This window comes from Sceloporus undulatus, chromosome 1, assembly GCF_019175285.1.
Source record: "Sceloporus undulatus isolate JIND9_A2432 ecotype Alabama chromosome 1, SceUnd_v1.1, whole genome shotgun sequence".
In the NCBI taxonomy this organism is placed as follows: Eukaryota; Metazoa; Chordata; class Lepidosauria; order Squamata; family Phrynosomatidae; genus Sceloporus; species Sceloporus undulatus.
This window is the reverse complement of record NC_056522.1, coordinates 23,104,940-23,126,567: the sequence shown is the minus strand read 5'-3', so window position 1 is coordinate 23,126,567 and position 21,628 is coordinate 23,104,940. Positions and strand designations below refer to the sequence as shown.

The following is a 21,628-nucleotide window of genomic DNA, read 5'->3' as shown; positions in this document are numbered from 1 at the left end:
CAAAAAAAATCTGCTTACCCCCCTCAAGTTGGTGGTGGTCGGGGGAGGGCTCTTCAACTTGGCAGGCCGAGGGCCGTGTTGTTTTGCTGCCTTTCTCTCCCTCACGATTGATGGTCGGTTGGGGGCGGGTCTTCAACTTGGCAGGCAGAGGCCTGTTGTTTCTTGCCTGCCTTTTCCTCTCCCCTCAAGATGGACGGGTCGGGTGGAGGGCTCTTCAAACTGGCTGCAGGAGGCCGGCTTTTGTTTCTTTGCCTGCTTCTCCCCCTCAGATGGATGTGTCGGGCTGGGAGGGCTCTTCAACTTGGCAGCAGATGGCTGTTATTTCTGGCCTGCTTCTCTCTCCCTCACGATGGCAGGTTGGTGGGGCGGGAGGGCTCTTCAACTGTCGCGGCAGAGGCCCTGGTTGTTTCTTGCCTGCTTCTCTCCCCTCAAGATGGGTCGGGGTGAGGGCTCTTCAATCTTGGAATTAACTCAGTTATTAATAACTTTATTCCTGGTTTTTTAAACTTTATTACAATATCTAGTCTCTTTTCTATAACTCTTTTTCTCATATTTTTCTTCTATACAAATCTTTGTCAGCTTCAGTTCTCTCACTTGCTTCTCGATGCTCCATCTTCTTTGCTGTTGCCTCATATTCTTTTCTTTGTTATTTCCCTCCTCTCGTGCCTTTTTTTCCCCTGTCTTATTCTCTCTGCTATTTCAGTTCTTTTTTTTATTAAGTCTCTCTTCTTTATTCTTTTTCTTTTTTACTTCTTTTTTTAATGTTTCAGGCCTTTTAATTTAATCTAATCAATACACACTCCCTTGTCGATATCCCCATAGATCACAAGTTTTTCACAACTGGCACATAAATAACAAGGTTATTCAGTAACTATTAGAATTTTTTTTGTATCATATTAGGGAACCATTAATGATCTTGACAATAGAGTAATCATCGATTCTAAATGATCATAGTCCCAGGTCTTCATTTCGTGTCATGCATTCGACGACTGAGACATCCCAATTCATTTCTTTTCATTGCATATCATGTATTTTGTATGTGCCTTCTCATTCTCTTTCTGGCCATTTTAATGTCTTTCTCTTTTTCCTTGAATCTGGCCATTTCAAGTTTGATTTTCCCATTTTGTGGAAATTTCTTGAGGTTCTTAGAAATGGCCGTGGGTCACCACTAACCACCATCTCTTCTCTGCCTGCCTTCTTTCTCCACATTTCTGTCATTGTGTGAGGTTGGACTTTGGTTAGGAGGCATGTTTTAAGTCTTGTCCCTGACAAATACCTCTAAAACTTTTACATCGGAATACTCCAATGTGACCCGTATTTTATACTAATAACAACCGTCCACTTGCACCTTCTGTTAGGTCAGTTATTCTCAACTTTATCACCGCTGGTTACCTCTAGGAATCACTTCTAAGACCGGGTTTGGGGTACCTGGGATACGACACTCCAGGTACGAACTTTCGGGGATACGAAAAAAATCCCATAGGAATTCATTGTTCGGGTCCGATATGTTTTTCGGCTACGAAAAAACACTTTTGGAGCTTTTTTTCGGCTTTTTAGCCCGGAAACGCGGCCTTCCCCATAGCGTCCATGGCAATTCGGCTTACGACGGCTTTTCGGGGTTTTACGAAAGTGTCGCGGAACGAATTTAATTTAACCCTGAGGCCAAACCACTGTCATGTCTCAAGTGTGCTTCCTTCCCTACTACATATCTACACTTTACTTCCAGGACTTTTACCTTCAGAAGGACTGTTCAACTTTCTATCGTCGGTTCAGTTCCAAATAATCTTCTACAAACTATCCTTGCTTTAACCTCAAACAAGATATTCTATGACACCAACACCTAGCTTTTAAAATATTGAACTTTCTATTTAGAAAGTTTCACATCTACATTATGGTGTTGATAATCGCAATAAGACCTCTATAACCCTAAAACACACTTCTGTGTCACGGATTGTCGATCCCTGTGCTCAAAAACTGTAACGTTCCTTTTTTTCCGTCCCCTAACCACTTTACTCAGTCAATTACCTCAGGGACTGGTCTTAAACTCTTTATCTAGCCTGTTCTGCCTGCTTCTCTCCCCTCAAGATGGAGGTCGGGGGGAGGGCTCTTCAACTTGGAATTAAATAAAGTGTATTAATAACTTTATCCTGGTTTTTAAACTTTTATTTAAAACTATCTAGTTTTTCTGATAACTTTTTCTCATATTTTTCTTCTAATAAATCTTTGTCATGCTTCAGTTCTCTCAACTGTTTCTGAAGCTCCATCTCTCTTTGCTGTGCCTCATATTCTTTTCTTTTTATTTCCCTCTCATGTGGCCTTTTTTCCCCTTTCATTTCTCTCTGATATTTCAGTTCTATTAAGTCTCTCTCTTATTCTTTTTCTTTTAATTCTTTTTTTAATGTTTCAGGCCTTTTAATTTAATCCTAATCAAATCACACTCCTTGTCTGATATCCCCATATCATCACAAGCTTTTTCACAACTGGCAATATATAAATCAAGGTTACTTCCAGTAACATATTTAGGAATTTTTTTTGTATCATATAGAGGGAACCCATTAATGTTATTCTTGACAATATGAGTAACTCTAGATTCTAAATTGATCATTAAGTCCCATGTCTTCATCTTTATGTCATGCATTTCGCTATCATGAGCCATCCCATTTTCCAGTTCTTTCATTTTCATGTCATGTATTTTTCTGTTATGTGCCCTCTCATTCTCTTTCCTGGCCATTTTAATGTCTTTCTCTTTTTCCTTGAATCTGGCCATTTCAAGTTTGATTTTCCACATTTTTGTGGAAATTTTCTTGAGGTTTAGAAATGGCCGTGTCACCACTAACCACCATCTCTTCTCTGACCTCCTCTTTCTCCACCATTTCTGTCATTGTTGGAGGTTTGACTTTGTTAGGAGGCATGTTTTAAGTATTTCCCTACAAATACCTAAAACTTTTACCTCAGGAAATACTCAAATGTGACCGTATTTCTACTTAATAACACAGATCCACTTGAACCTTATAGTTAGGTCAGTGATTCCTTACTTTACCACTGATGTTTACCTCAGGAATCACTTTCTAAGTATTGTTTCTCAAGTGTGCTTTCCCTTCCTACTAATCTCTTACAATTACTTCAGGACTTTTACCTCAGAGACTAGTCACTTTCTAGCGTGGTCAGTTTCCAAATAATCTTCTACAAATATCCTTTGCTGTTACCTCAAAGATTATTCTACTGACACCAACACCTAGATTTTAAAATATTGAACTTTCTATTTCGAAGTTCACATATAATATTAGGTGTTTGATAATTCGCAATCAGACCTCTATAACAAAAACACACTTCTGGTCACCGGATTTGTCGAATCCAGGTGCTCTAAAACTGTAACGTTCCTTTTTTCAGTCCCATACAATTTACCTCAGTAAATTACCTCAGGGACTGATATTAACTCTCTTATCTAGCCTGGTCAGTCTCCAGGTAATCTCTTACACAGTACCCTTGACCATTACCACAGAGATTACCCTCACTGATTTATGCCTCCTTATTAGAAGTGTTGAACTTTTTACTTTCTAAGTTCAAATCAAATCTTAGGTTTCTGGTAACTCGAACTCAGAACCCGGTAACACCAATTGTCTCCAGCATACTTCTCATAATATTTTCAGCCACTGGATTTTACGCATCCTGACGCTGCACACCAATTTATGTAATGAATAACCTTTCTATTGTGGCAGACGCTTGGGACTTTTGTTATCCCATCGCTGCCACCAAATTATGTGACAAAATTTTCCTATTGTGCCACCCAATTATGTGAAGGCCCCATCTAGTCAACCTTCACCCTATAGTCAACCTTTACCCTAACGCTGTCACCAAATTATGTGATGCACACCCAAACCACAATCCTTTTCTATGATGGTAGGTATCTAGGAGTTTTTATCCCACCACTGCCACCCGTGTTTTGTATTGTGAGTAGCGTGGTATTAACTCAAGTCCAGGTGTGTCCTTCTTGGATCAAACAAATAAAACTTTATTTACAAGAAGGTTTAACAGTGTTGTTTTAATATGATATCTTATGTAATTGTTACTTTCTACTTTGTTATAGTTACCATTGGTTTAATAACTCTTTAGCTAACTCACCAGTTCTTATAACTAAGATTCACTCAATCCTTCTATTAAGTTCCTCTCTTAAACTTAGACCTAACAGTCACCAAAGTTAACACTATCCCGCAGGATATCACACTCCAGCCACTCCCTTTTCTAGAGTCCTGGAAGTGTAATGGTAGGGAGCCCTTTTCCACTCAGACTCTACCCCTAACCGTCCTTCTCTATCTTTGGAACCCCCACTCTTAGGATTCCAAGCCCTAACTGACTATTCCCTCAGGAACTCATGGAACCCAGTCCTCTCTTGGACTCAACTGTTCCCTCAACTGTCAAATCCCAACTGTCTCTCTTCTCTAACAGCTCAGAATTTTCAAAAGTCCCAGCCCACATCCCATTGGCTGGTCTTCAGCTGCCTTCTGATTGGTCAGCCGGGTGTTCTGTGCATCACAGTAAGCATTATAATAGTTGTTCACAGAGAGCTGGCTCTACCATTAGGTAGCAGATTTTGCCTCTTGTGAATGACATGCCATTAACTAGCTCCTATTGTCAGTTGTTCCTTGCACTGGTGGGGATGAGGAAGGTGACTTGTGGGATTTTCTGCCTCATGTGGCAAAACAATTTGACAAGTTTTGGATACTTTGACTTCAGTAAGTGAGTGGGGTGAGGCATCATTTGTTGTTTTGCTTCAGGCAACAAAAGGTTTAGAATCCTGTTAATGAGTTATGCCTACATATTGTTAGGAAGGATCTAATTAGGGGAAATTCTGAATTTAGCTCAATTGCTGAGAGGTAGGGTCCTAACAACACCCTGTCGAGACCGGGTCCCAAGATGTCTACGAGAGGTCCACAAGAATCCCTTGAGAGATGACGCTGAGATAGACTGCTCCAATTAAGTACAAATATTTATTAAAAAGGGAAAAACAAACACACAGCAAAAGCGGGCACACACACTCATGCACACACACAATTCTTAATGAAAGTGAAGGAGGGAAATCGGGAGAGAGTTGAGAGAGGCAAATCTATGGGAGATACTCACTTCCGAAGGCTTCTCCAGGAACCAGATGTGGATATAGATGATGAGATGACATGGCTGCTGAAATGTGGGGGAAATGGCTGAGGGAGCTAAAATCAGAGTTCGGTCTGACATGAAGCCAGACTATATTCTGAATGTAGCACACTGGTGTATGCTTAGACTGAGGCTTATATAGACAACTTGTAGTCCCTGGCTATGAACTAGATGGCTTAACTTCAGCCAAGACAAAGGGTATGAAGACCTGGACTTTTGTTAAACCAAGGTGAAGAATAGACTAAGCCAATGCACTTGGATCTGAACACAATCAAGGAAGGCAAACAGATGAATAGATGGCCAGTGACTTAATCACTGAGCCATCAAGTGTGAGTCCTAAAGCAAAGATTTTACTCTTGGAGGTGATGGTTTTCCCCTTAGCAACTCCCAAACCTTTCTGTGGGGATTTTCCAAACTGTTGCTTTTCAGGGGTCTTGTGAGTATGACTCATCTGCCTACCTGACCCACTGCTTTTAGGATTATGGCTGCCAGCCTGGAGGTCAGTTTGGGATCATGAAGAAACTCCACACACACTCCAAAATTTATTAAAATCCATATGTGGTAACAATATGTAATTTTTTGGAGGGGGGCCTACACTGTAGAAATAATGCAGTTTGACACCACTTTAAGTGCTGCAGAACCATCCTATGGAATCCTGGGATTTATAATTTTACTGGGTTTTTAGCCTTCTCTGTCAAAGAGTGCTAGTGCCTCACAAAACTACAAATGCTAGGATTCTGTGAGATGGAGTCATGGCAATTAAAGTGGTGTCAAATAGCATTATTGCGGCAGATAGAGGAATTCAGCATGTCCAGCCACTCTTTCTTCCTCTCTAGAGTGTTCCTTCCCATGGCCATTCAGTGGCCTGGGAAGGACAGTGGGAAGACGAAAGAAAACAAAGCAACCAGCATGCTCCATTCCTGTAATCTGTCCAGGAGGATGACATCATCTTCATACAGCCGGGTGGAGGAATGGAACTGTTGTCCCTTGTCTTTGCCTCATTGTCTCCCGGGCATCAAATAGCCTTGGGGAAGGCTGCCAAATCAGAAAACAAGTCGGTCGAGTGTGCAGGGAGAGGGAATGAGACATAACTACTCCTTGCAGGATATTATGATTCTTCAATACAGTGTAAGATCTCAGCCAATGATCTGGGCCACCCATGCATCCCATGATGCTACATGGACACTACATAGGATTTTGAAAACTTGCACCTTTGGGATATGATCTCACAAAGAGAACCTTGTGTTCTTTATGCAGGATTACAATAGCAATAGTAATAGCAAGTACATATCTATACTGCTTATCAGTGCACTTAAGCCAGGGGTAGGCAACCTTTTTGAGCCGGGGGCCGGGTTGCTGTCCCTCAGACAACTGGGGGGCCGAAGCCAGGGAGGTGGAGCTTCCAGCTTCCGGGGGCGGGGCTGCGTGCTGGGGTGGAGCTTCCACCCTCCGGTGGCGGAGCTTCCACCGAAGCCCCACGGGGAGGAGGAGGCATGTGCCCGCTCTCTCCTCCTCAGTCCCTTCCTTCGGCCGAACGGGCTCCAAGGCTCCTTCTTCTGCTCCCCCCTCCTCCTCTTCCTTCTCCTCTTCCTTCTTCTCCTCCCCCCTCCTCCATGCGCCACGCGGCCTGGGAGGAGGAGGCTGAGGAGAAGGAGGTGGGCGGCATAGGGTTGCGCGGGGAGGCAGGGAGGGCAGCGCGGGGTCGCGCGGGGAGGGAGGCGCGGGGCTTCCCCCTTTGCCTCCTCTGCCCCAGGCCGCGCGGCCCTCCTCTTCCTCCTCCGTGTGGTGTTGGTGGTGGAGGAGGAGGAGGGCAGCGTAGTCACGCGGTTGTGCGGCCCAGGAGGAGGTGGAGGAGGCGGCGGCGGCGGCGGCAGGACTGGGCTGGGGCCGGTCCTGCCGCCTCCGCGGGCCGCATCTGACCTGCGGGCCGGGGGTTGCCAACCCCTGACTTAAGCACTCCCTAAGTGTTTACAACATGTAAGCTAATTGCCCCCAACAAGCAGGGTACTCATTTTAGTGATCTAAGGTAGGGTGCCAGGCTGAGTCGATCCTGAGTCCCTGGCTGGGATTGAACTGGCAACCTTGTGGTTTGTGAGTGAGTGATTGTAGTACAGGCATTAAACCACTGTACCATCAGGGCTCTATGAGAAGAGGATGTCCACTGCAATCTGTTTGTCTTCGTACCTTTGCTCTTGTGTGGTGGTTCTGCATGTCTTGAATATAGAGGGATGTCAGCAACATCTCCCAAAGAGAGGGGAATTCTGCTTTTAAGGATGTTTATAAGTGACCTAGACCTGAGCACTGAAGTGGAGAACAGGTTGTTCATTATACCAGATTATTCAATCTGTTTTTGAAAAGATTAAATGGGATTCTGAAGAGGTTCCAGAGGATCTCTTTGAAGGGGTGAAGCAGACTGGCAGCTTCCAGCCCTGGTTGCCTCCTGATCAGTGCAGGATTTTGATGACCAGACAGTCCACTCTGCTGCAGTCTCAAATGGGCTGCTGACAAAGAGCGGATTTCCTCTGCTCTTTCTGCTGGTGGCCCAAGGATGCCTTAGGCAGCCTCAGAGCAGCTTACAGCTGCTACAGGGGCATGTGGCATTTGCATGCCCTGCTCTGTCCCCAAAGTGGCTGGAAGCTGAACTTTTTGGCCTGTCTGTTTCGGGCTGAAGTTCAGTATAAGGAAGTCTAAAGTGATGCATATGGGGCAAGAAGTACCTAGCCACATACATACTCTTTTGTCAGAATATGTCAAATTGTCAGAGACTGATTGTTAGAGGGGTTTGGGGTTTTGTTGGATAGATTGATAGATGAGCCAATGTGGTGTTCAGTAGTAGTGAAAAAAGCAAATCCTATGTGATGGATCTTTAAGAAACGGGCTGAAAAATGAAACTAAATCATTATGCTTTTAGGCAAACCTCTGGTGTGACTGAGCCTGGAATAGTGTGCAGAGATGTAGGTTGTGACATCAATTTTTACTAGTTATTAGACTTGTCCAAATGTTATTTCAGCATGTGTAGGGGACATGAGGCCACATTCAATGCATTGCACATGCCAATCATGTCCTCTCCAATTCTGTTTTCATGGAACAGGAAAGACTGAAGATAATTTCTGTCCATATTCATCTGTTTGCATTTATAAGCTTCTTAGTAGTACCCTAATAATGTAGGAGTGTTAGTCACTGGGTGGCTTTCAATGCCAGTTGTGTCAGGAAGAATAACTGACCAGAGAGAATCTTGTGCAATCCCCAATCCCTTTATTTAAATGCCCTGAAATGCTGCAGAATAATTATTCTGTCCAGGAAAACATTATTTAGTATAGGAAAATAGGTTTTTGTAATGTCCAAACCTGTTTCCTTTACAAAAAACTGTTATATGTACACAAAACACACTTTTCCACACAAGCAATTTTTTTCTGCACACATTTTTTGTGTGCAAAATATATATATATATTTTAATGCAGCATAATTCCAATGCAACATTTCAATAAGTTTGAATATGAGAAGAATACTGTCAAGGAATGTTTGTTTTCTTGCATAGTGGAGAGAAGTCTACTGGAAATACTTATCCTCACATGCAAGGACAAAACAGTTCTGGATTTACAACTCTAGCTGGGAAAGTAGAATGGTTAAAGATTTTGGACACAGAAAAGGGAGCTATTGAGAGGATTGTGCCTAGTCAAACTGGGGAATTTGTTACTACAAGATGAAACGATGGCTACTAACCCAGGTGGCTTTAAAAGGAAGTCAGATGTATTCCTGGAGAATATTGTTTTCAATGGCCACTAATCCTGACAACCATGTATTACAAAAACACCAATTGAAAACTGAGGGTGGGAGAGAACTCCTAACTGATGATCAAAAAAGTGTTAGTAAGGCAGTAAATACTACTGTGAGAAACATAAAGGATACAGAATAACAGAAGGCGAGAGTCAATACAACACAAATTAAGATCATAACTTACAAGGCCATATACAAGCAATGACAATTATATCAATAATGTAGGGCACTTGAAAGAGTGCATATATAAAATAAGGGCAGCTTCAATATTGATAAATAGTTCAAAATCAGATATGGAGTTCCATAATAAAAGATGGAGTCATATACCTCTGCAAGTCCAATCAAACCTTGTGTGAATAGAGCAAACAAAATACGATATAGTCCAAGAGCTATGTGCCAGTGGAGAACTGCCATACATTATTTATATAATTGCCATTGCTTGTATATGGCCTTATAAGTTACTATCTTCATCTGTATTGCCCATAGACTTTTCCTGTTCTGTGTCCTTCATGTTTGTCATTGTGTTATTTACTGTCTTAGAAACAGTTTTTGATTCTGTATGTTTTTGGATGTCTTTCCCCCTCTAATTCTCAGTTGGTGTATTGTTTGTTAAGAGATCTTCTCTTGTTTCTTGAGTTGCATATTACCGACAGTATTCTAGATAGTATATTTTGGTGTATCTGTAGTGGCGTGATGGCATCATATTGTCCTCATGCCCTGCTTGTAGGCACTGAGTCTGACACTATGATAAATGGGATCTAGATAGGCTAGATTAGTTTGAATCACCACATCCTTAGTTTTTGCTTGGGCCTTTGATCCTTGGTGTAATGATGTGAGTGCTTGACACTGGAGACCAAGGTTCAAATCCCCACTCAATTGTGGAAACTTATTAGGTGACCCTGGACAAGTTACACTCTCTCAGCCTCAGAAGAAGACAATGGTTAACCTCCTCTGAATAAATTTTGCCAAGAAAAACCCATGAGAGGTTGCTTTAGGGTCACCACTTAGGCTCACCAAGTTGTAAATGACTTGAAGGTACAAAACAACAACAACAACAACAGATCTAACATTTTGATCTAATCTCTAAAGAATTTGGCTGTGGAATAATAAGGGAGAGGAGGTCTTTCAATACCATTAGTGAGGGAAATGGCTTGCAAAACATTATTTCTGGTCTTGTAAAGTGATTTTCACATGAGGCTTTTAAATCAGAATTAACACTGGATAATGGAATCTTTGGCAAAACCTGTCACATGACAATGCAGCTATCTCTTGTTGCTGCTTTACATTTCAAGTGGTGGAAGGGCACACCTTTTCATTGATGGGAAAACCCATCAATGGCTCCCAATATTTCTGCTTTCCCATTATGGCCTCAGGTGTGATATGTCCCTTCTGATGCAGTTCTGATATGCTGGCAGTCATGTGGTGTCAGTGGGCATGATATTTCTCTTCTCCCCACCTCCCTGCCTCCTACTCATTATTCCCATGCAGGCTGTTTTTCTTTTCTATTTCTTTTCATTTTTTATTACATCACTTTGCCACAATTGCTAAATTATATTAAAAATAAAAATGAAAATAAACCCAAAAGCATGCTACGTGGGGCATAGGATAGGCAGGTAAGGTTATGGCGGCCATGTAGAAGAGAGCACATGGGACCACAGATCACCAAAACAGCACTTTTGCACTGTTATAGAGAAGAGCAATAATGAATGCTGCAGAACTGGTGTGTTTCCATTTCTTTACACTAATACAGTTGTGGTGAGACAGAAGGCTGGTAATTAGTGTGATAGGAGAACAGGTGACAAAATGGCCTGGAAGAGGAGGAGGGTGGTGGAACCAGAGGTTTAAGCACATGCTGCCAGAAGGTCAGCTCAAGATATGTGCAGCAAAATCCTGTTTACCACTGGCATAGTGCAAATTTATGATGGCATAGTTATGCTCCAATGCTTCATCTTGCTGTTGTGCAACAGATTGTGGAATGGGTGGTATGGCTGTACACAATCCCATTGCTCAGCTGTTGATCTAACTCCCCACCCATCACTAAAGACTGAAACTACAGAACCTCCTAGAGAGGATTCCTAGGCTTGTGCAAGGTTATGCTCACGTCACAGGGCTTGCACAACCCTGAATAGGATACCACTCCTGTATAATCTCTGAGAAAGTGCGACTACTTGCATAATGGCTTTTACCATAAAGCCACAACAGGATCTCTGTTTTAGTTTCCTGAAGAAAGGGACAAAATGATGCCCTCTTGTTTTCCACACACAAACCCAGCCGAACTGGAAGTTAAATATTACTTCATCTCTGGTGGTGGTTTCCTGAGCTACACATGATGGCACCAGAGTCTCTTTCATAGTATGCAGTTATAGGACTTTGATACCATTTTAATTGCCATGGTTGTGTCTCAAAGAGTCCTGGAATTTGTAGCTTTGTGAGTAATTTACATTTTTTCCACCAGAAATCTATAATGCCCTTCACCAAGTAAGAAACCCTAGGATTCCATTGGATGCAATTAAATGGTAGCAAACTGTTATAGTTATTTGATTTATAACCCACCTTTTCTCCTACGCAGGATCCAAGGTGGCAGTAGCTATTTAGTGTGGAAGAAACTCAGGTTAGTTTAAGGGCCCAGGCCATGAGGCATAGTATACATATTTCTGTCTCCAAATCCTCACTGCTGTCTAGCACCTCTGCCTAAGGCAACAACCTCTCACTTTGCCAAATTGAGGGTGGTCAATACTCTTTTATCCACGAATACCCCCCCCCCCCCACACACACACATAAATCCCCACCTCATGTTACCATTGCCAACCATGTATTGCAAATTCCTGTGTTTGTCTCCTGCTATGCAGTTTCAGGTTGAATGCCCCTGGTTATGTTTCACGTGATAAATATCTCAGATATTGACTGAATGCCCTGAGAAGGCTGTATGCCTACATTATGGGAAGAAGTTATGAAGCAGACAATACCCATTTCAAAGGGAACTTAATATTTCATTGTTATTAACCACCTTCTAGTTGATCCTGACTCATGGTGACCCTATGGATGAGACATCTCCAAGATCCCTATTCACCAGTGCTCTGCTTAGGTCCTGGAAATTAATACCTGTGACCTGCTTTATAGAGTCTATCCATCTGGTGGGCAGTCTTCCCCTCTTTCTACTATCCTTTCCTACTATCCTCAACCACAGCAGTCCAAAATGCACTCACACATGGAGTGGCAACATGCCCTGCCACTGTGATTTTGAAACCAGTCATATCCCTATCATTCAGAAAGGTGCCCTTGCATTCAGTAATAGTCATTCTTGTCATACTGAGTCACTGAGAAGTTTCAAAATGCAGTGTGTGGCTGGAGAAAAGTGGTCTAGTCCAGTTTGTGTGTGAAGTCTTGCCTAAGAAGAGGTGCTGGCTGCAGCTAAGCTTCAGCACTGGATATGAACTTCAAGCCAAAAACACAATTTTTTATGATAAACAGGGACTATCCATTACATCAGTGTAGCATCTTAATGACTAAGAAATTTATTGCCTAATATATTAAAATTTCTCGACTACAGTGTCACTGGAATGGAGGGGACATTGAAGCTGCTTTTCCACAAGTTTAATAAGTGGACACAAGCAACACCTCACAAACTAAGCATACAGTATTGTAATCTGTGTGATGTGAGTGAAGGCAAACTGCAGTTTGAGAGAAAAGGTGATTCTTGTTGAATGGTTCTGAGCACTATTGATCAAAGGCATCACATCCCAACATTTCTTCCTAAACAGATTTCTTAAAGGCTCTTTGAAAGAAATGCTAACTGGAGGATTTGGAGAGACAAAGTCCAAAAGTAATTTTTCCAGTGTCTGGTAGTACGGAGATCATGGACTGCTGAGTACATATTAACAGTGCTAACAAAGTGTTGCTAGCCCAAAAAACCCACAAAAAACTATGTTGCTACCATGTTGCTTTAATGTGAATGCCTTTACCAGGAAGGAAAGTTAAAACCTCTGTTGCCTGGGGCTTCTGTGTCTAACCTTCCTTGAGGAGCCATGAACCAATGCTTATTTTCACACAAACAAGCAAGTTTCCTTGAGTTGTTACTCAAAGGTTGTGAATTTTGAAAGAAGGGCAAAATCTTGCATTGGGCAGTATGCATGCGTATAGTTTCTGGTGCTGCTACTCCCCAACATTCCCACCTTTTAAGCAGCACAGCCCAACCAATATGGTTGTTTTCATGTTGTTGAGGAGTGGAGGAATTAGCAGGGATATGTCCACCTATTTTCCTGTAGCTGGATGTGCTACAACAAGCATTGGCAGGAACCAGGTTTATATATTCACACACAGTACTCTCACATGAAGTTCCCTGAAGTTCTTCCTGAAGTTCCCTGCAGCTCACTGTGCAAACCAGACAAGTATCTCCTTATGATGGTACAGCTAAGTCAGCTATGCTACAGTTAAGAGATGTGAACATCTGTCTTTTACTTTCTCCTCCACCCCCCTCCCCCAATATATATTTTAAAAATTCAGATTATTTCTATCCTGAATAGGAAGATGCTTGACAGGTTTGGCAATTTTTTTTAAAAAATGGGTTGAAATGAAATTCTGCACCAGCCAAATGCAAGAGATGCAGCTGTTTGTAGCACAGAAAGGACCATGTTTTATCCTCCTGCCATTTAAAGATATGGAGTTTCTAGGAACCCCCCCTCAAAAAACTCCCCACAAACCAGAGATGGTGATCTTAATAAGATACTAAGGACTTTATCACCCCCTCCATTCTTGCCACAATTGTATTAATTATGGAAAGATCTGGAGCCCTCCATACAAATGCCATGTGGATGTTTCAAATGCATCTTGCTGTGCCGCCCAGCGAAAGTCACTCACTCTGAGGTTGGAACAAAGTTCCTAGCCATGTGATTGGGACTGGGCAATTTGATCTGACTTCAAAAATGACTAAATCTCCATGCTTGCAGTGGTGCCAGGTGGCACAGTGGGATATGTGTATGAACATTGGAATAGAGAGCCTGAAGTAAATCCAGAGCTGCTCCCGGAGTATCCTGGCCAATGGAGACATCTCAGAGAGAAAGAGAAGCCTCAGATTTCCTAGACTGCCTTTTGTTTTGGTCTGTGCTGCCCTTTCTTCTGCCATGGACTAAAACATTGGATGGTTGCTGATGTCACTTCTTCCTCCTCCTTCTCACACACTCTTGACCTCTAACTTGAGGAGGAGACATTTTGGTTGTTCTTATGTGACTAAGATCAACAATGGCTCCTTGTATTTCAACCTTAGTCAGTTAGAAGCAAGATCCATAAATCACAATATATGTTCTATAATGTATACTAGTATTCTCATTTATCTAAGCAAAAAGAGTAATTGAATTCTTGGGGTAAAAAGTGCTCCAAACACTCTGATATTCTAGAGGGCTGAATCCACTGACATTACATTCTGTTGATTAAGTGGGTTTACTGTGGTTGAGTCAAATGCCTGGATTCAGATAATAGACTACAGGTCAAATCTGCACCTGCAAGGAAGAGATGTACATAATACATTATGTAATACAAACACACCGATTAGTGTAAGCATACATGCAACCTCTATCTTTTCACAGGGCACTCATGACCACCTAGCATGGCACATGTTCCATACATGCGGCAGGGTATATACTGGGAGAAGGAACATGCTTAAAGCCCCTCCATCTCAATTCACATGTATACACACAAGAACAGTCTTCTTAGCCTAGTTAAGTGTTGGAGGTTTAAACCATTGGCAACCCCAAGCCTGAACAGCAAGGCAGCTTGGGTAGCCACTGGCAAATGACCCAGGTCGGAAACTTCATCCTAAAGTTACATTGTTCACAGCCATGCCAAGACGGGGAGCCCAGAACTGTTGCTCAGCCAACCCATTGTTTGTGAATGAGGATGTGGCTATGGCATGGTGGTTGGGGTGGTGGGAGACAATGTAGGCGGGTTACAAACCGCCACTTACGATGCGCTCCGTGTGTGCTAGGGTTAGGAAGGGGCGTGTTAGGGTTAGGAAGAGTCGCCCCTTCCTAACTGGCCCCGGCTCCAACACGTGCAGAGCGCGTCGTAAATGGCGGCGCCCATCCACATGGGTGCTGCCATTTTGACGTCTTGGACGCATAGCGTCCAGACATGTCACAGCAGAAGTGACACTGCGAGGGCGCGCTTCGCCCCTCGTGGCGCCACTTCCGCATTTTGAAAAGGAGCTCCATTTTGGCGCTCTTTTTTAGCTGCACTGGGAAGCCTCGCGGTCTGGCCGCTGGGGCTTCTCTCCGCAGCGAATGGCGGCGGAGGGAGAACGGCCGCTTGAGGGCGGTCTGTAACCCGCCGTAGATAGGTCACTTGAATCTTTATGGGTAGAGTGGCCATTTTAATTGGCCAATTCTGCTTTAAATAATAGCAACATTGGCCCTGTACAGATGGGCCTGATAGCACTTCCTGGCGACGTACTAGGGTTGCCTCGGGGCATTGCTTATATACGCCCCACAACTCTAGTACGTTGCCAGGATGTCAAAATGGTGGAGTCCTGTCTACTTGGGCGCCGCCATTTTGATGTAATGGCCACATCGCTTCCAAACAGCTCAGCATGGCCGTTACATCCTGGCGCCACTGCAGGGTGCCTGTGGTGCCCTTTCAGCAGTACTGGAAGAAGCTCCGAAACGGAGCTCCTTTCGCAATGTGTATCGCTGGCGCAGCCTTTACACAGCTGTGCTAGCAATACAAAAGAGAAAGGGGCCGAGCGGACCCTTTCTCTCTTTCCCCGCCACTGTCGGGGTGTCCTTGGGGCATGAAGCCGAAAGGACACCCCTTTCCAGGCCGCAGGGAAGCGGCATTTTGCAGCTTCCCCCAGGCCTGGAAAAGCGGCGGATCAAGGCTTCTGGGGCTGCCGCTGTGGCAGCTCAGGCCCTGATCTGTTGGGGAAAGGGGTGGTCTGTATCCCACCATTGATGGACATAAAAATCTGATTTAATATTGAGTAGCTTTCCACGTTCCTGACTTGCATGTGCAGCTAAAATAGTAATATAGTGTCTTGTTCATGTATCTGTGTACATAGAATTGGAGGGGGGGAGGACTGTATAAAAAGAAATTGGTAACTTTTTAAAATAATAATAATAATAATAATAATAATAATAATAATAATATATTTTATTTATATACCGCTATTCCAGAGATCATAGCAGTGAACAGCAAGTAAGCTAATTTGCAAGTAAGCTAATTAAAAAAATACACGTAATTAGCCAAATGAAAAAACAAAACAAAACCCTGACTAAACGGTTGGTTCTAGTTAGTTGGCAATGTCAGTTGTTATTATGGCACTTTTTCATTTGGTTGCTGAGGGTGAGTTAAACTATAACCATTATTATACTTATCCATGTAACCACTCTGGAATGCCAATGAAGCAGAGAATGTTTTCATTTTGAAAAACCTATCAAAGAGATGCACTGATTAACCAGGATTGCAATTTTAATTTGCATATGCTATAAGCCTTTAGAGTGCACTGTTGAACTCAGTGGAGCTTACTTCTGAGTAGGCATGTATTATGCTACCCTGGTGTACTGCAAATGTGGGGTTGGCACACAAATCCCATCACTCCCACCCAACATGCATTTTTGTTGTTGGAATTCAAAGACATAGCCGTGTTAGTCTGGAAAATCAGTGTGCAAAGGGATCTTTTAGCATCTTTGAGATTAACTGAAAGAAAGAAGCTGGTAGCATGAGCTTAAGTCTATTTCTTCAGCTGCTTTTTTCTTTAAGTTTGTCTCAAAGGTGCTACAGTACAAGATGTACTTATATGCTTAGATGCATTACAAGCACAAAATGACAGGCTGATAGATCAAAAAGATGGAGTCAATCCTTCCAGTGCTGCTGCTTTGCAACAAAGCAACATTTATCGCAGTTTAGAATTATGTGCGTGTTCAAAAATTTGCAACAAGCAGTCTTTAAAAAGTGCATAGTTTGATCACTGGGGAAAAAAATTCTTGCTGTCTTGCTGTATTTAGTTATACAACAGTTGTTTTATTTATTTATTTATTTATTTATTTATTTATTTATTTATTTAATTTTAACCCCCCACCCCCAGTAATGGGGCCTGAGCCTTACAATATAATTAAAAACACAATGCAGGTATAGCAGTCTGTAGTACAACGCTTCAAAAAAGCTTAAACAATCCCATTTAAAATTCTAACTTAAGACAGTTTAAAAAATTAAAACATACAAATGAAGATATAAATACAGAACCCCCCCTTTAAAAGGCCTGTCTTCAACAGCCTATTAACAGCTGAAGTCCTGCCTAAATAATAAGTGCCAATATCCTACACTGCATACTTAGTAAAGAATATGTAACTAAGTAATGTCTCATAGCTTGACCCCCACCCAAAACCTACCTTAACAGCCAGCATGATGAAACTCTATTCATCTGACAGGATGTTTTCAGGCCCCTTCTGCCAGTGAGTGAGGTTGCAGCAAGGGATGCTATCCCTCGGAGGAGGCAAACGTCATTAAAACATGATTAAAACATGGCAATAGTGCAATTGGGGGGAAGATTATCACCCCCCCTCATGCTTCTCCCATTCGTGTACAGTGCGTAAATTGTAATGGATGCGTTATTGGGTAATAATGGGAATTTCCGTTGTTACCCAATGACGCGTCATTTACAGTTTATGCATTGGACACGAACAGGAGAAGTGTGTGTGTGTGTGTGGGGGGGGAGATAATCTTCCCCTAATCACTCTATTACCATGTTTTAATCACGTTTTAATGATGATGTGATAGAGTCCAATGAATTGAGGCAAAAGTCCTGCTTCTGATTGTTGTACCCTTTCTTGCTGGCAGGATGGCTCTGGAAGCATTCTCTCTATTCTGCCCTGTTTGGCAGTTGAACTAATTTGCTTTGCATGATGCAGTTGCAGGTTTGGGGGAGCATTTGACAATAGTGACATGATATGGCAAGAATGACACAATTGTCATTCAGTAGTGTTGCTGAATAATATGGAACAGTTATGGATCAATCAATTAATCAATCAATCATTGTATGAGGGTCATAGACCAGCACAAAAGTAAACGACAACAATTTTTTATCATCCATAAAAATTTGACTGAATGGCATAAAACACATTAAATATGTAAGATAAAATTTGACAAGGTTGTATAAAATACAAATTTGCATAAAATACAATTAACACACAAGGTAAAATTTAACAAAGGTTAGAGAAAGTGGGCGAGGGGGAGGAATTGCCTTAGTCCATAAATGTAACATCACTTTGACCAGAAAACCTATCCGTAAAACAGATTACATTGAGTGTATTTACGTGACCCTGAAGGCTAGGGACAGTCTGGGGATTCTGTTGGTTTACCCTCCACCCCGTAACCTAAGAGAGCTGACACAACTGGTCTCAGAGCTGGTTTTGGAGTCCCCCATGCTCCTTGTCCTGGGGGACCTCAACATCCCCTTCGAGGCTGGTTTATTAGATCTTACAGGTGCGGCTCAGGAGTTCATGGCTTCCATGACAGGCATAGGCCTGTCCCAGTTAGTCTCAGGTCCTACACATTGTATATGTAATACACTCGATGTGGTTTTTAGTACGGATCAGGAACAGCCATGGGCAAAGGTAATTCAGGCCTCTGCTCTGTCATGGCTGGATCATTTTCTGGACAAAGTGGGACTGAAGACTACCACCCATATCCCCCTTGGGGGACAAGGACCTATTAGAATAGTCCGCCCTTGAAGGCTGATGGAACCCAAAAGGTTCCAAGAAGTCTTAGAGGGTTTTATGGTTGGGAATGACGGTGATTCTGTTGATGTCCTGGTCGATACCTGGAACAATGATCTTATCAGGGCTATAGACAGTAGATTCTTTGCTTCACATGACAAATCAGGTGAATGCGATGGTCAGGAGCGCCTGTTATCAGCTACAGCTGATACGCCAGCTGCGCCCTTTCCTGGAAGTCAGGGACCTTGAGACTGTAGTGCATGCGCTGGTAACTTCACGCCTTGATTTCTGCAATGCACTCTTCATGGGGCTATCCTCGTGCTTGGTCCGGAAACTTCAATTAGTTCAGAACATGGCAGCCAGATTGGTCTCTGGTACATCCAGAAGAGACCATATAACACCGATCTTAAGATCACTCCACTGGCTGCCCATCAGTTTCCGGGCCCAGTACAAGGTGTTGGTTATTACCTTTAAAGCCCTAAATGGCTTGGGTCCAACCTGTCTTCAGGACCACCTCCTTCCCTATATTCCTTCCCGCACACTTAGATCCTCAGGGAAAAATCTGTTACAGCCTTGTAAAACAAGGCTGTCTACGACCTCCCAGAGGGCCTTTTCAGCTGTTGCTTCCCGATTGGGGAATGGCCTGCCAGACGAGATCCATCATATTACTACTCTAAACAGCTTTAAAAAAGCTATAAAGACGGATCTCTTCTGGCAGGCCTTTCCTGAATAGTTCTCTGGCTATATCTAATTGATGACCTCTGACTTCACCACAGTTATTGTATTGTTTTTAAGTATGTTTTAAATGCTACATTGTTTAATTGTATTTTAAGAGTGGGTGGGTTGAGGGTTCAGACTGTATATTTTTAATCTTGTAAACTGCCTCAATTGCATTTTGTAGAGAGGCGGGATATTTATTATTATTATTATTATTATTATTATTATTATTATTATTATTATTATTATTATGGTGCTTGCACTGGTAATCTCTCATCTTGATTTCTGTAACACTTGTGTTGTTCTCCCACCTTGATCAGTAGGGAGAGGCGGGATATATATAAATAAATAATTATTATTATTAAAGTAGGACAAAATTCAAAGTGATATAAAATACAATAAAAATGTAAAATTTACATCCAGTAATAGTAATAAGAGTAATAAAAAGCATAAGAGTAAATCACAGAAGTCTGCCTAAGCCTAAAGTAGTTATGGATCAGTAACTCTAGATTACGAATTCATAACTGCACTACAGAATGGCAGCCATGGTTTTTGTGTGTCAGCAGAAAGAGAGCAGAGATGGCATCACCCTACTCTTTCATGGGAGGGATTTCCAGAGCCCAGGAGCAGATGTCAGGAAGGTCCTCTCCTGGCTTGTCACAAGGTGTGTCTGTGAAAGGGGGAGCACTGAAAGAAAACCCTCATTTAAGAATTTTAAGAACTTCAGCCAGCTCAGATTATTCTTGGGGGTGAGCATGTAGAGCTGAGGAGGAGCACTTGGTATTTTGTAAGCATTGTGGTATTTCAGGTCTCTATGTACAAGTCTGACAGCTGGAGAGTGAGAAAGCTGACAGCAAGAAAATCAAGACATTTGAAATGTGATGCTGGAGGTTGTGAATCCATAACTGCTGGAGGAGACTTCAACAGATATCAGGGATTGCTGTGAAGACAAATGAATGGGTCCTAGAGCAAACTAGACCTCAGCTCTCACTAGATGCCAAGATGACTAAAGTGAGGCTGTCCTCCTTTGGATATATCATGAGATGGTGTGACTCACTGAAAAAGACAATAATGCCCAGCAAAGTGGAAGGCAGTAGAAAAAGAGGGAGACTGCATGACAAGTGGCCTGATTCAATAATGGAAACCAGAGTCCTGAGTTTACAAGACTTGAGAAGGGCAGTTGATGACCACAGCTCTTGGTGATTTCTCATTCATAGGGTTGTCATAAGTGGAAATCAACTCAATGGCAAATAACAACAAGAAGCACCTAGATAATCTAGTAGTTAATATACATCTGAATTGTTGTGGGCAGAAGAGTAAATGTATCCTAATTAGAATGTACATGAAAGCTGAACACCAGATACTTGTGCACAACTTTTGTTGCTGAATGCATTCTGTGTGATATTTATTTCATAGTAAGTACAACCAGACAACTTTATGGTATTTCTACTGAACACACGAGGTTTTAAAGTATTTACCATTATGGCACTTTAAAAAAAACAACTCAGATTAGCATTCCAGGGTAAATAAAAGCTAAAAGTCTACAACAGTGAACGCCTATGGAGTAAAGGGCAGTGATCTTTGGTGTTAAAAACGGGAATATTAACAAGGACACATATGTGTATTTTTGGTTATGTTTGCCTTGTGTTCTCCAATGAAATTAGGATCAGTGAAAGAGACCTTAATTACTATTTTTTAAACATCAGTAAACATAGATCACAAAAAACTGTGGCTTGATCTTAAAGAAATGGGTATACCAATGCATTTGATTGTCCGATGCGTAACCTGTCCTCAGGACAAAAGGCCACCCTTACAAAGAGTGGGCATGCCAGAGATTCCAAATGTTGCAATAATCATGATGCAACCAGAGCACAGTGGCTCTTTGTCAAGATTACAATGACACATGTATGAAATTGTTGGAGGTCCCAGCGACATGCTATGCGAGGACCTCACAGAGGGCATTCTCTATCATGGCCCCCAGATCTTGGAATAGTCTCCCAGATGAGCTCCTCTCCACCACATCTTTAGCTCTTTTTAAAAAGAACCTGAAGAAGTATTTCTTTTCCCAAGCCTTCCCAACGTGAAAAATCATTTTTTCCCTTACCCCTTTTCATTGATGACCCTGGAATGTATATATCGACTTCCTCTTCTATCTGGCCCTTTTGTTGTTAGTATTACTGTGCTGTTTTTAATTGATTTTATTGGAATGTTTTTATATATAATTGTTCGCCGCTTTGATCAAAATTTTGGAAAAGCGGGTTACAAATAAACTATATTAT

General features: G+C 42.2%; 1 protein-coding gene across 3 annotated transcripts in view; it reads left to right on the top strand.

Moving 5' to 3' along the window:
* MAL (mal, T cell differentiation protein) overlaps positions 1-21,628 on the top strand; it is a 53,001-nt gene that overhangs the window by 17,420 nt on the left and 13,953 nt on the right. The window contains exon 1 of one of the 3 annotated variants that reach the window (XM_042442874.1): positions 4,308-4,535. The exons of the other annotated variants lie outside the window; for them this stretch is intronic. The gene's annotated coding sequence lies outside the window, so the exon portion shown is untranslated. Of the gene's footprint in view, positions 1-4,307; positions 4,536-21,628 lie in introns of those variants that run through there. 3 annotated transcript variants of the gene reach the window in all.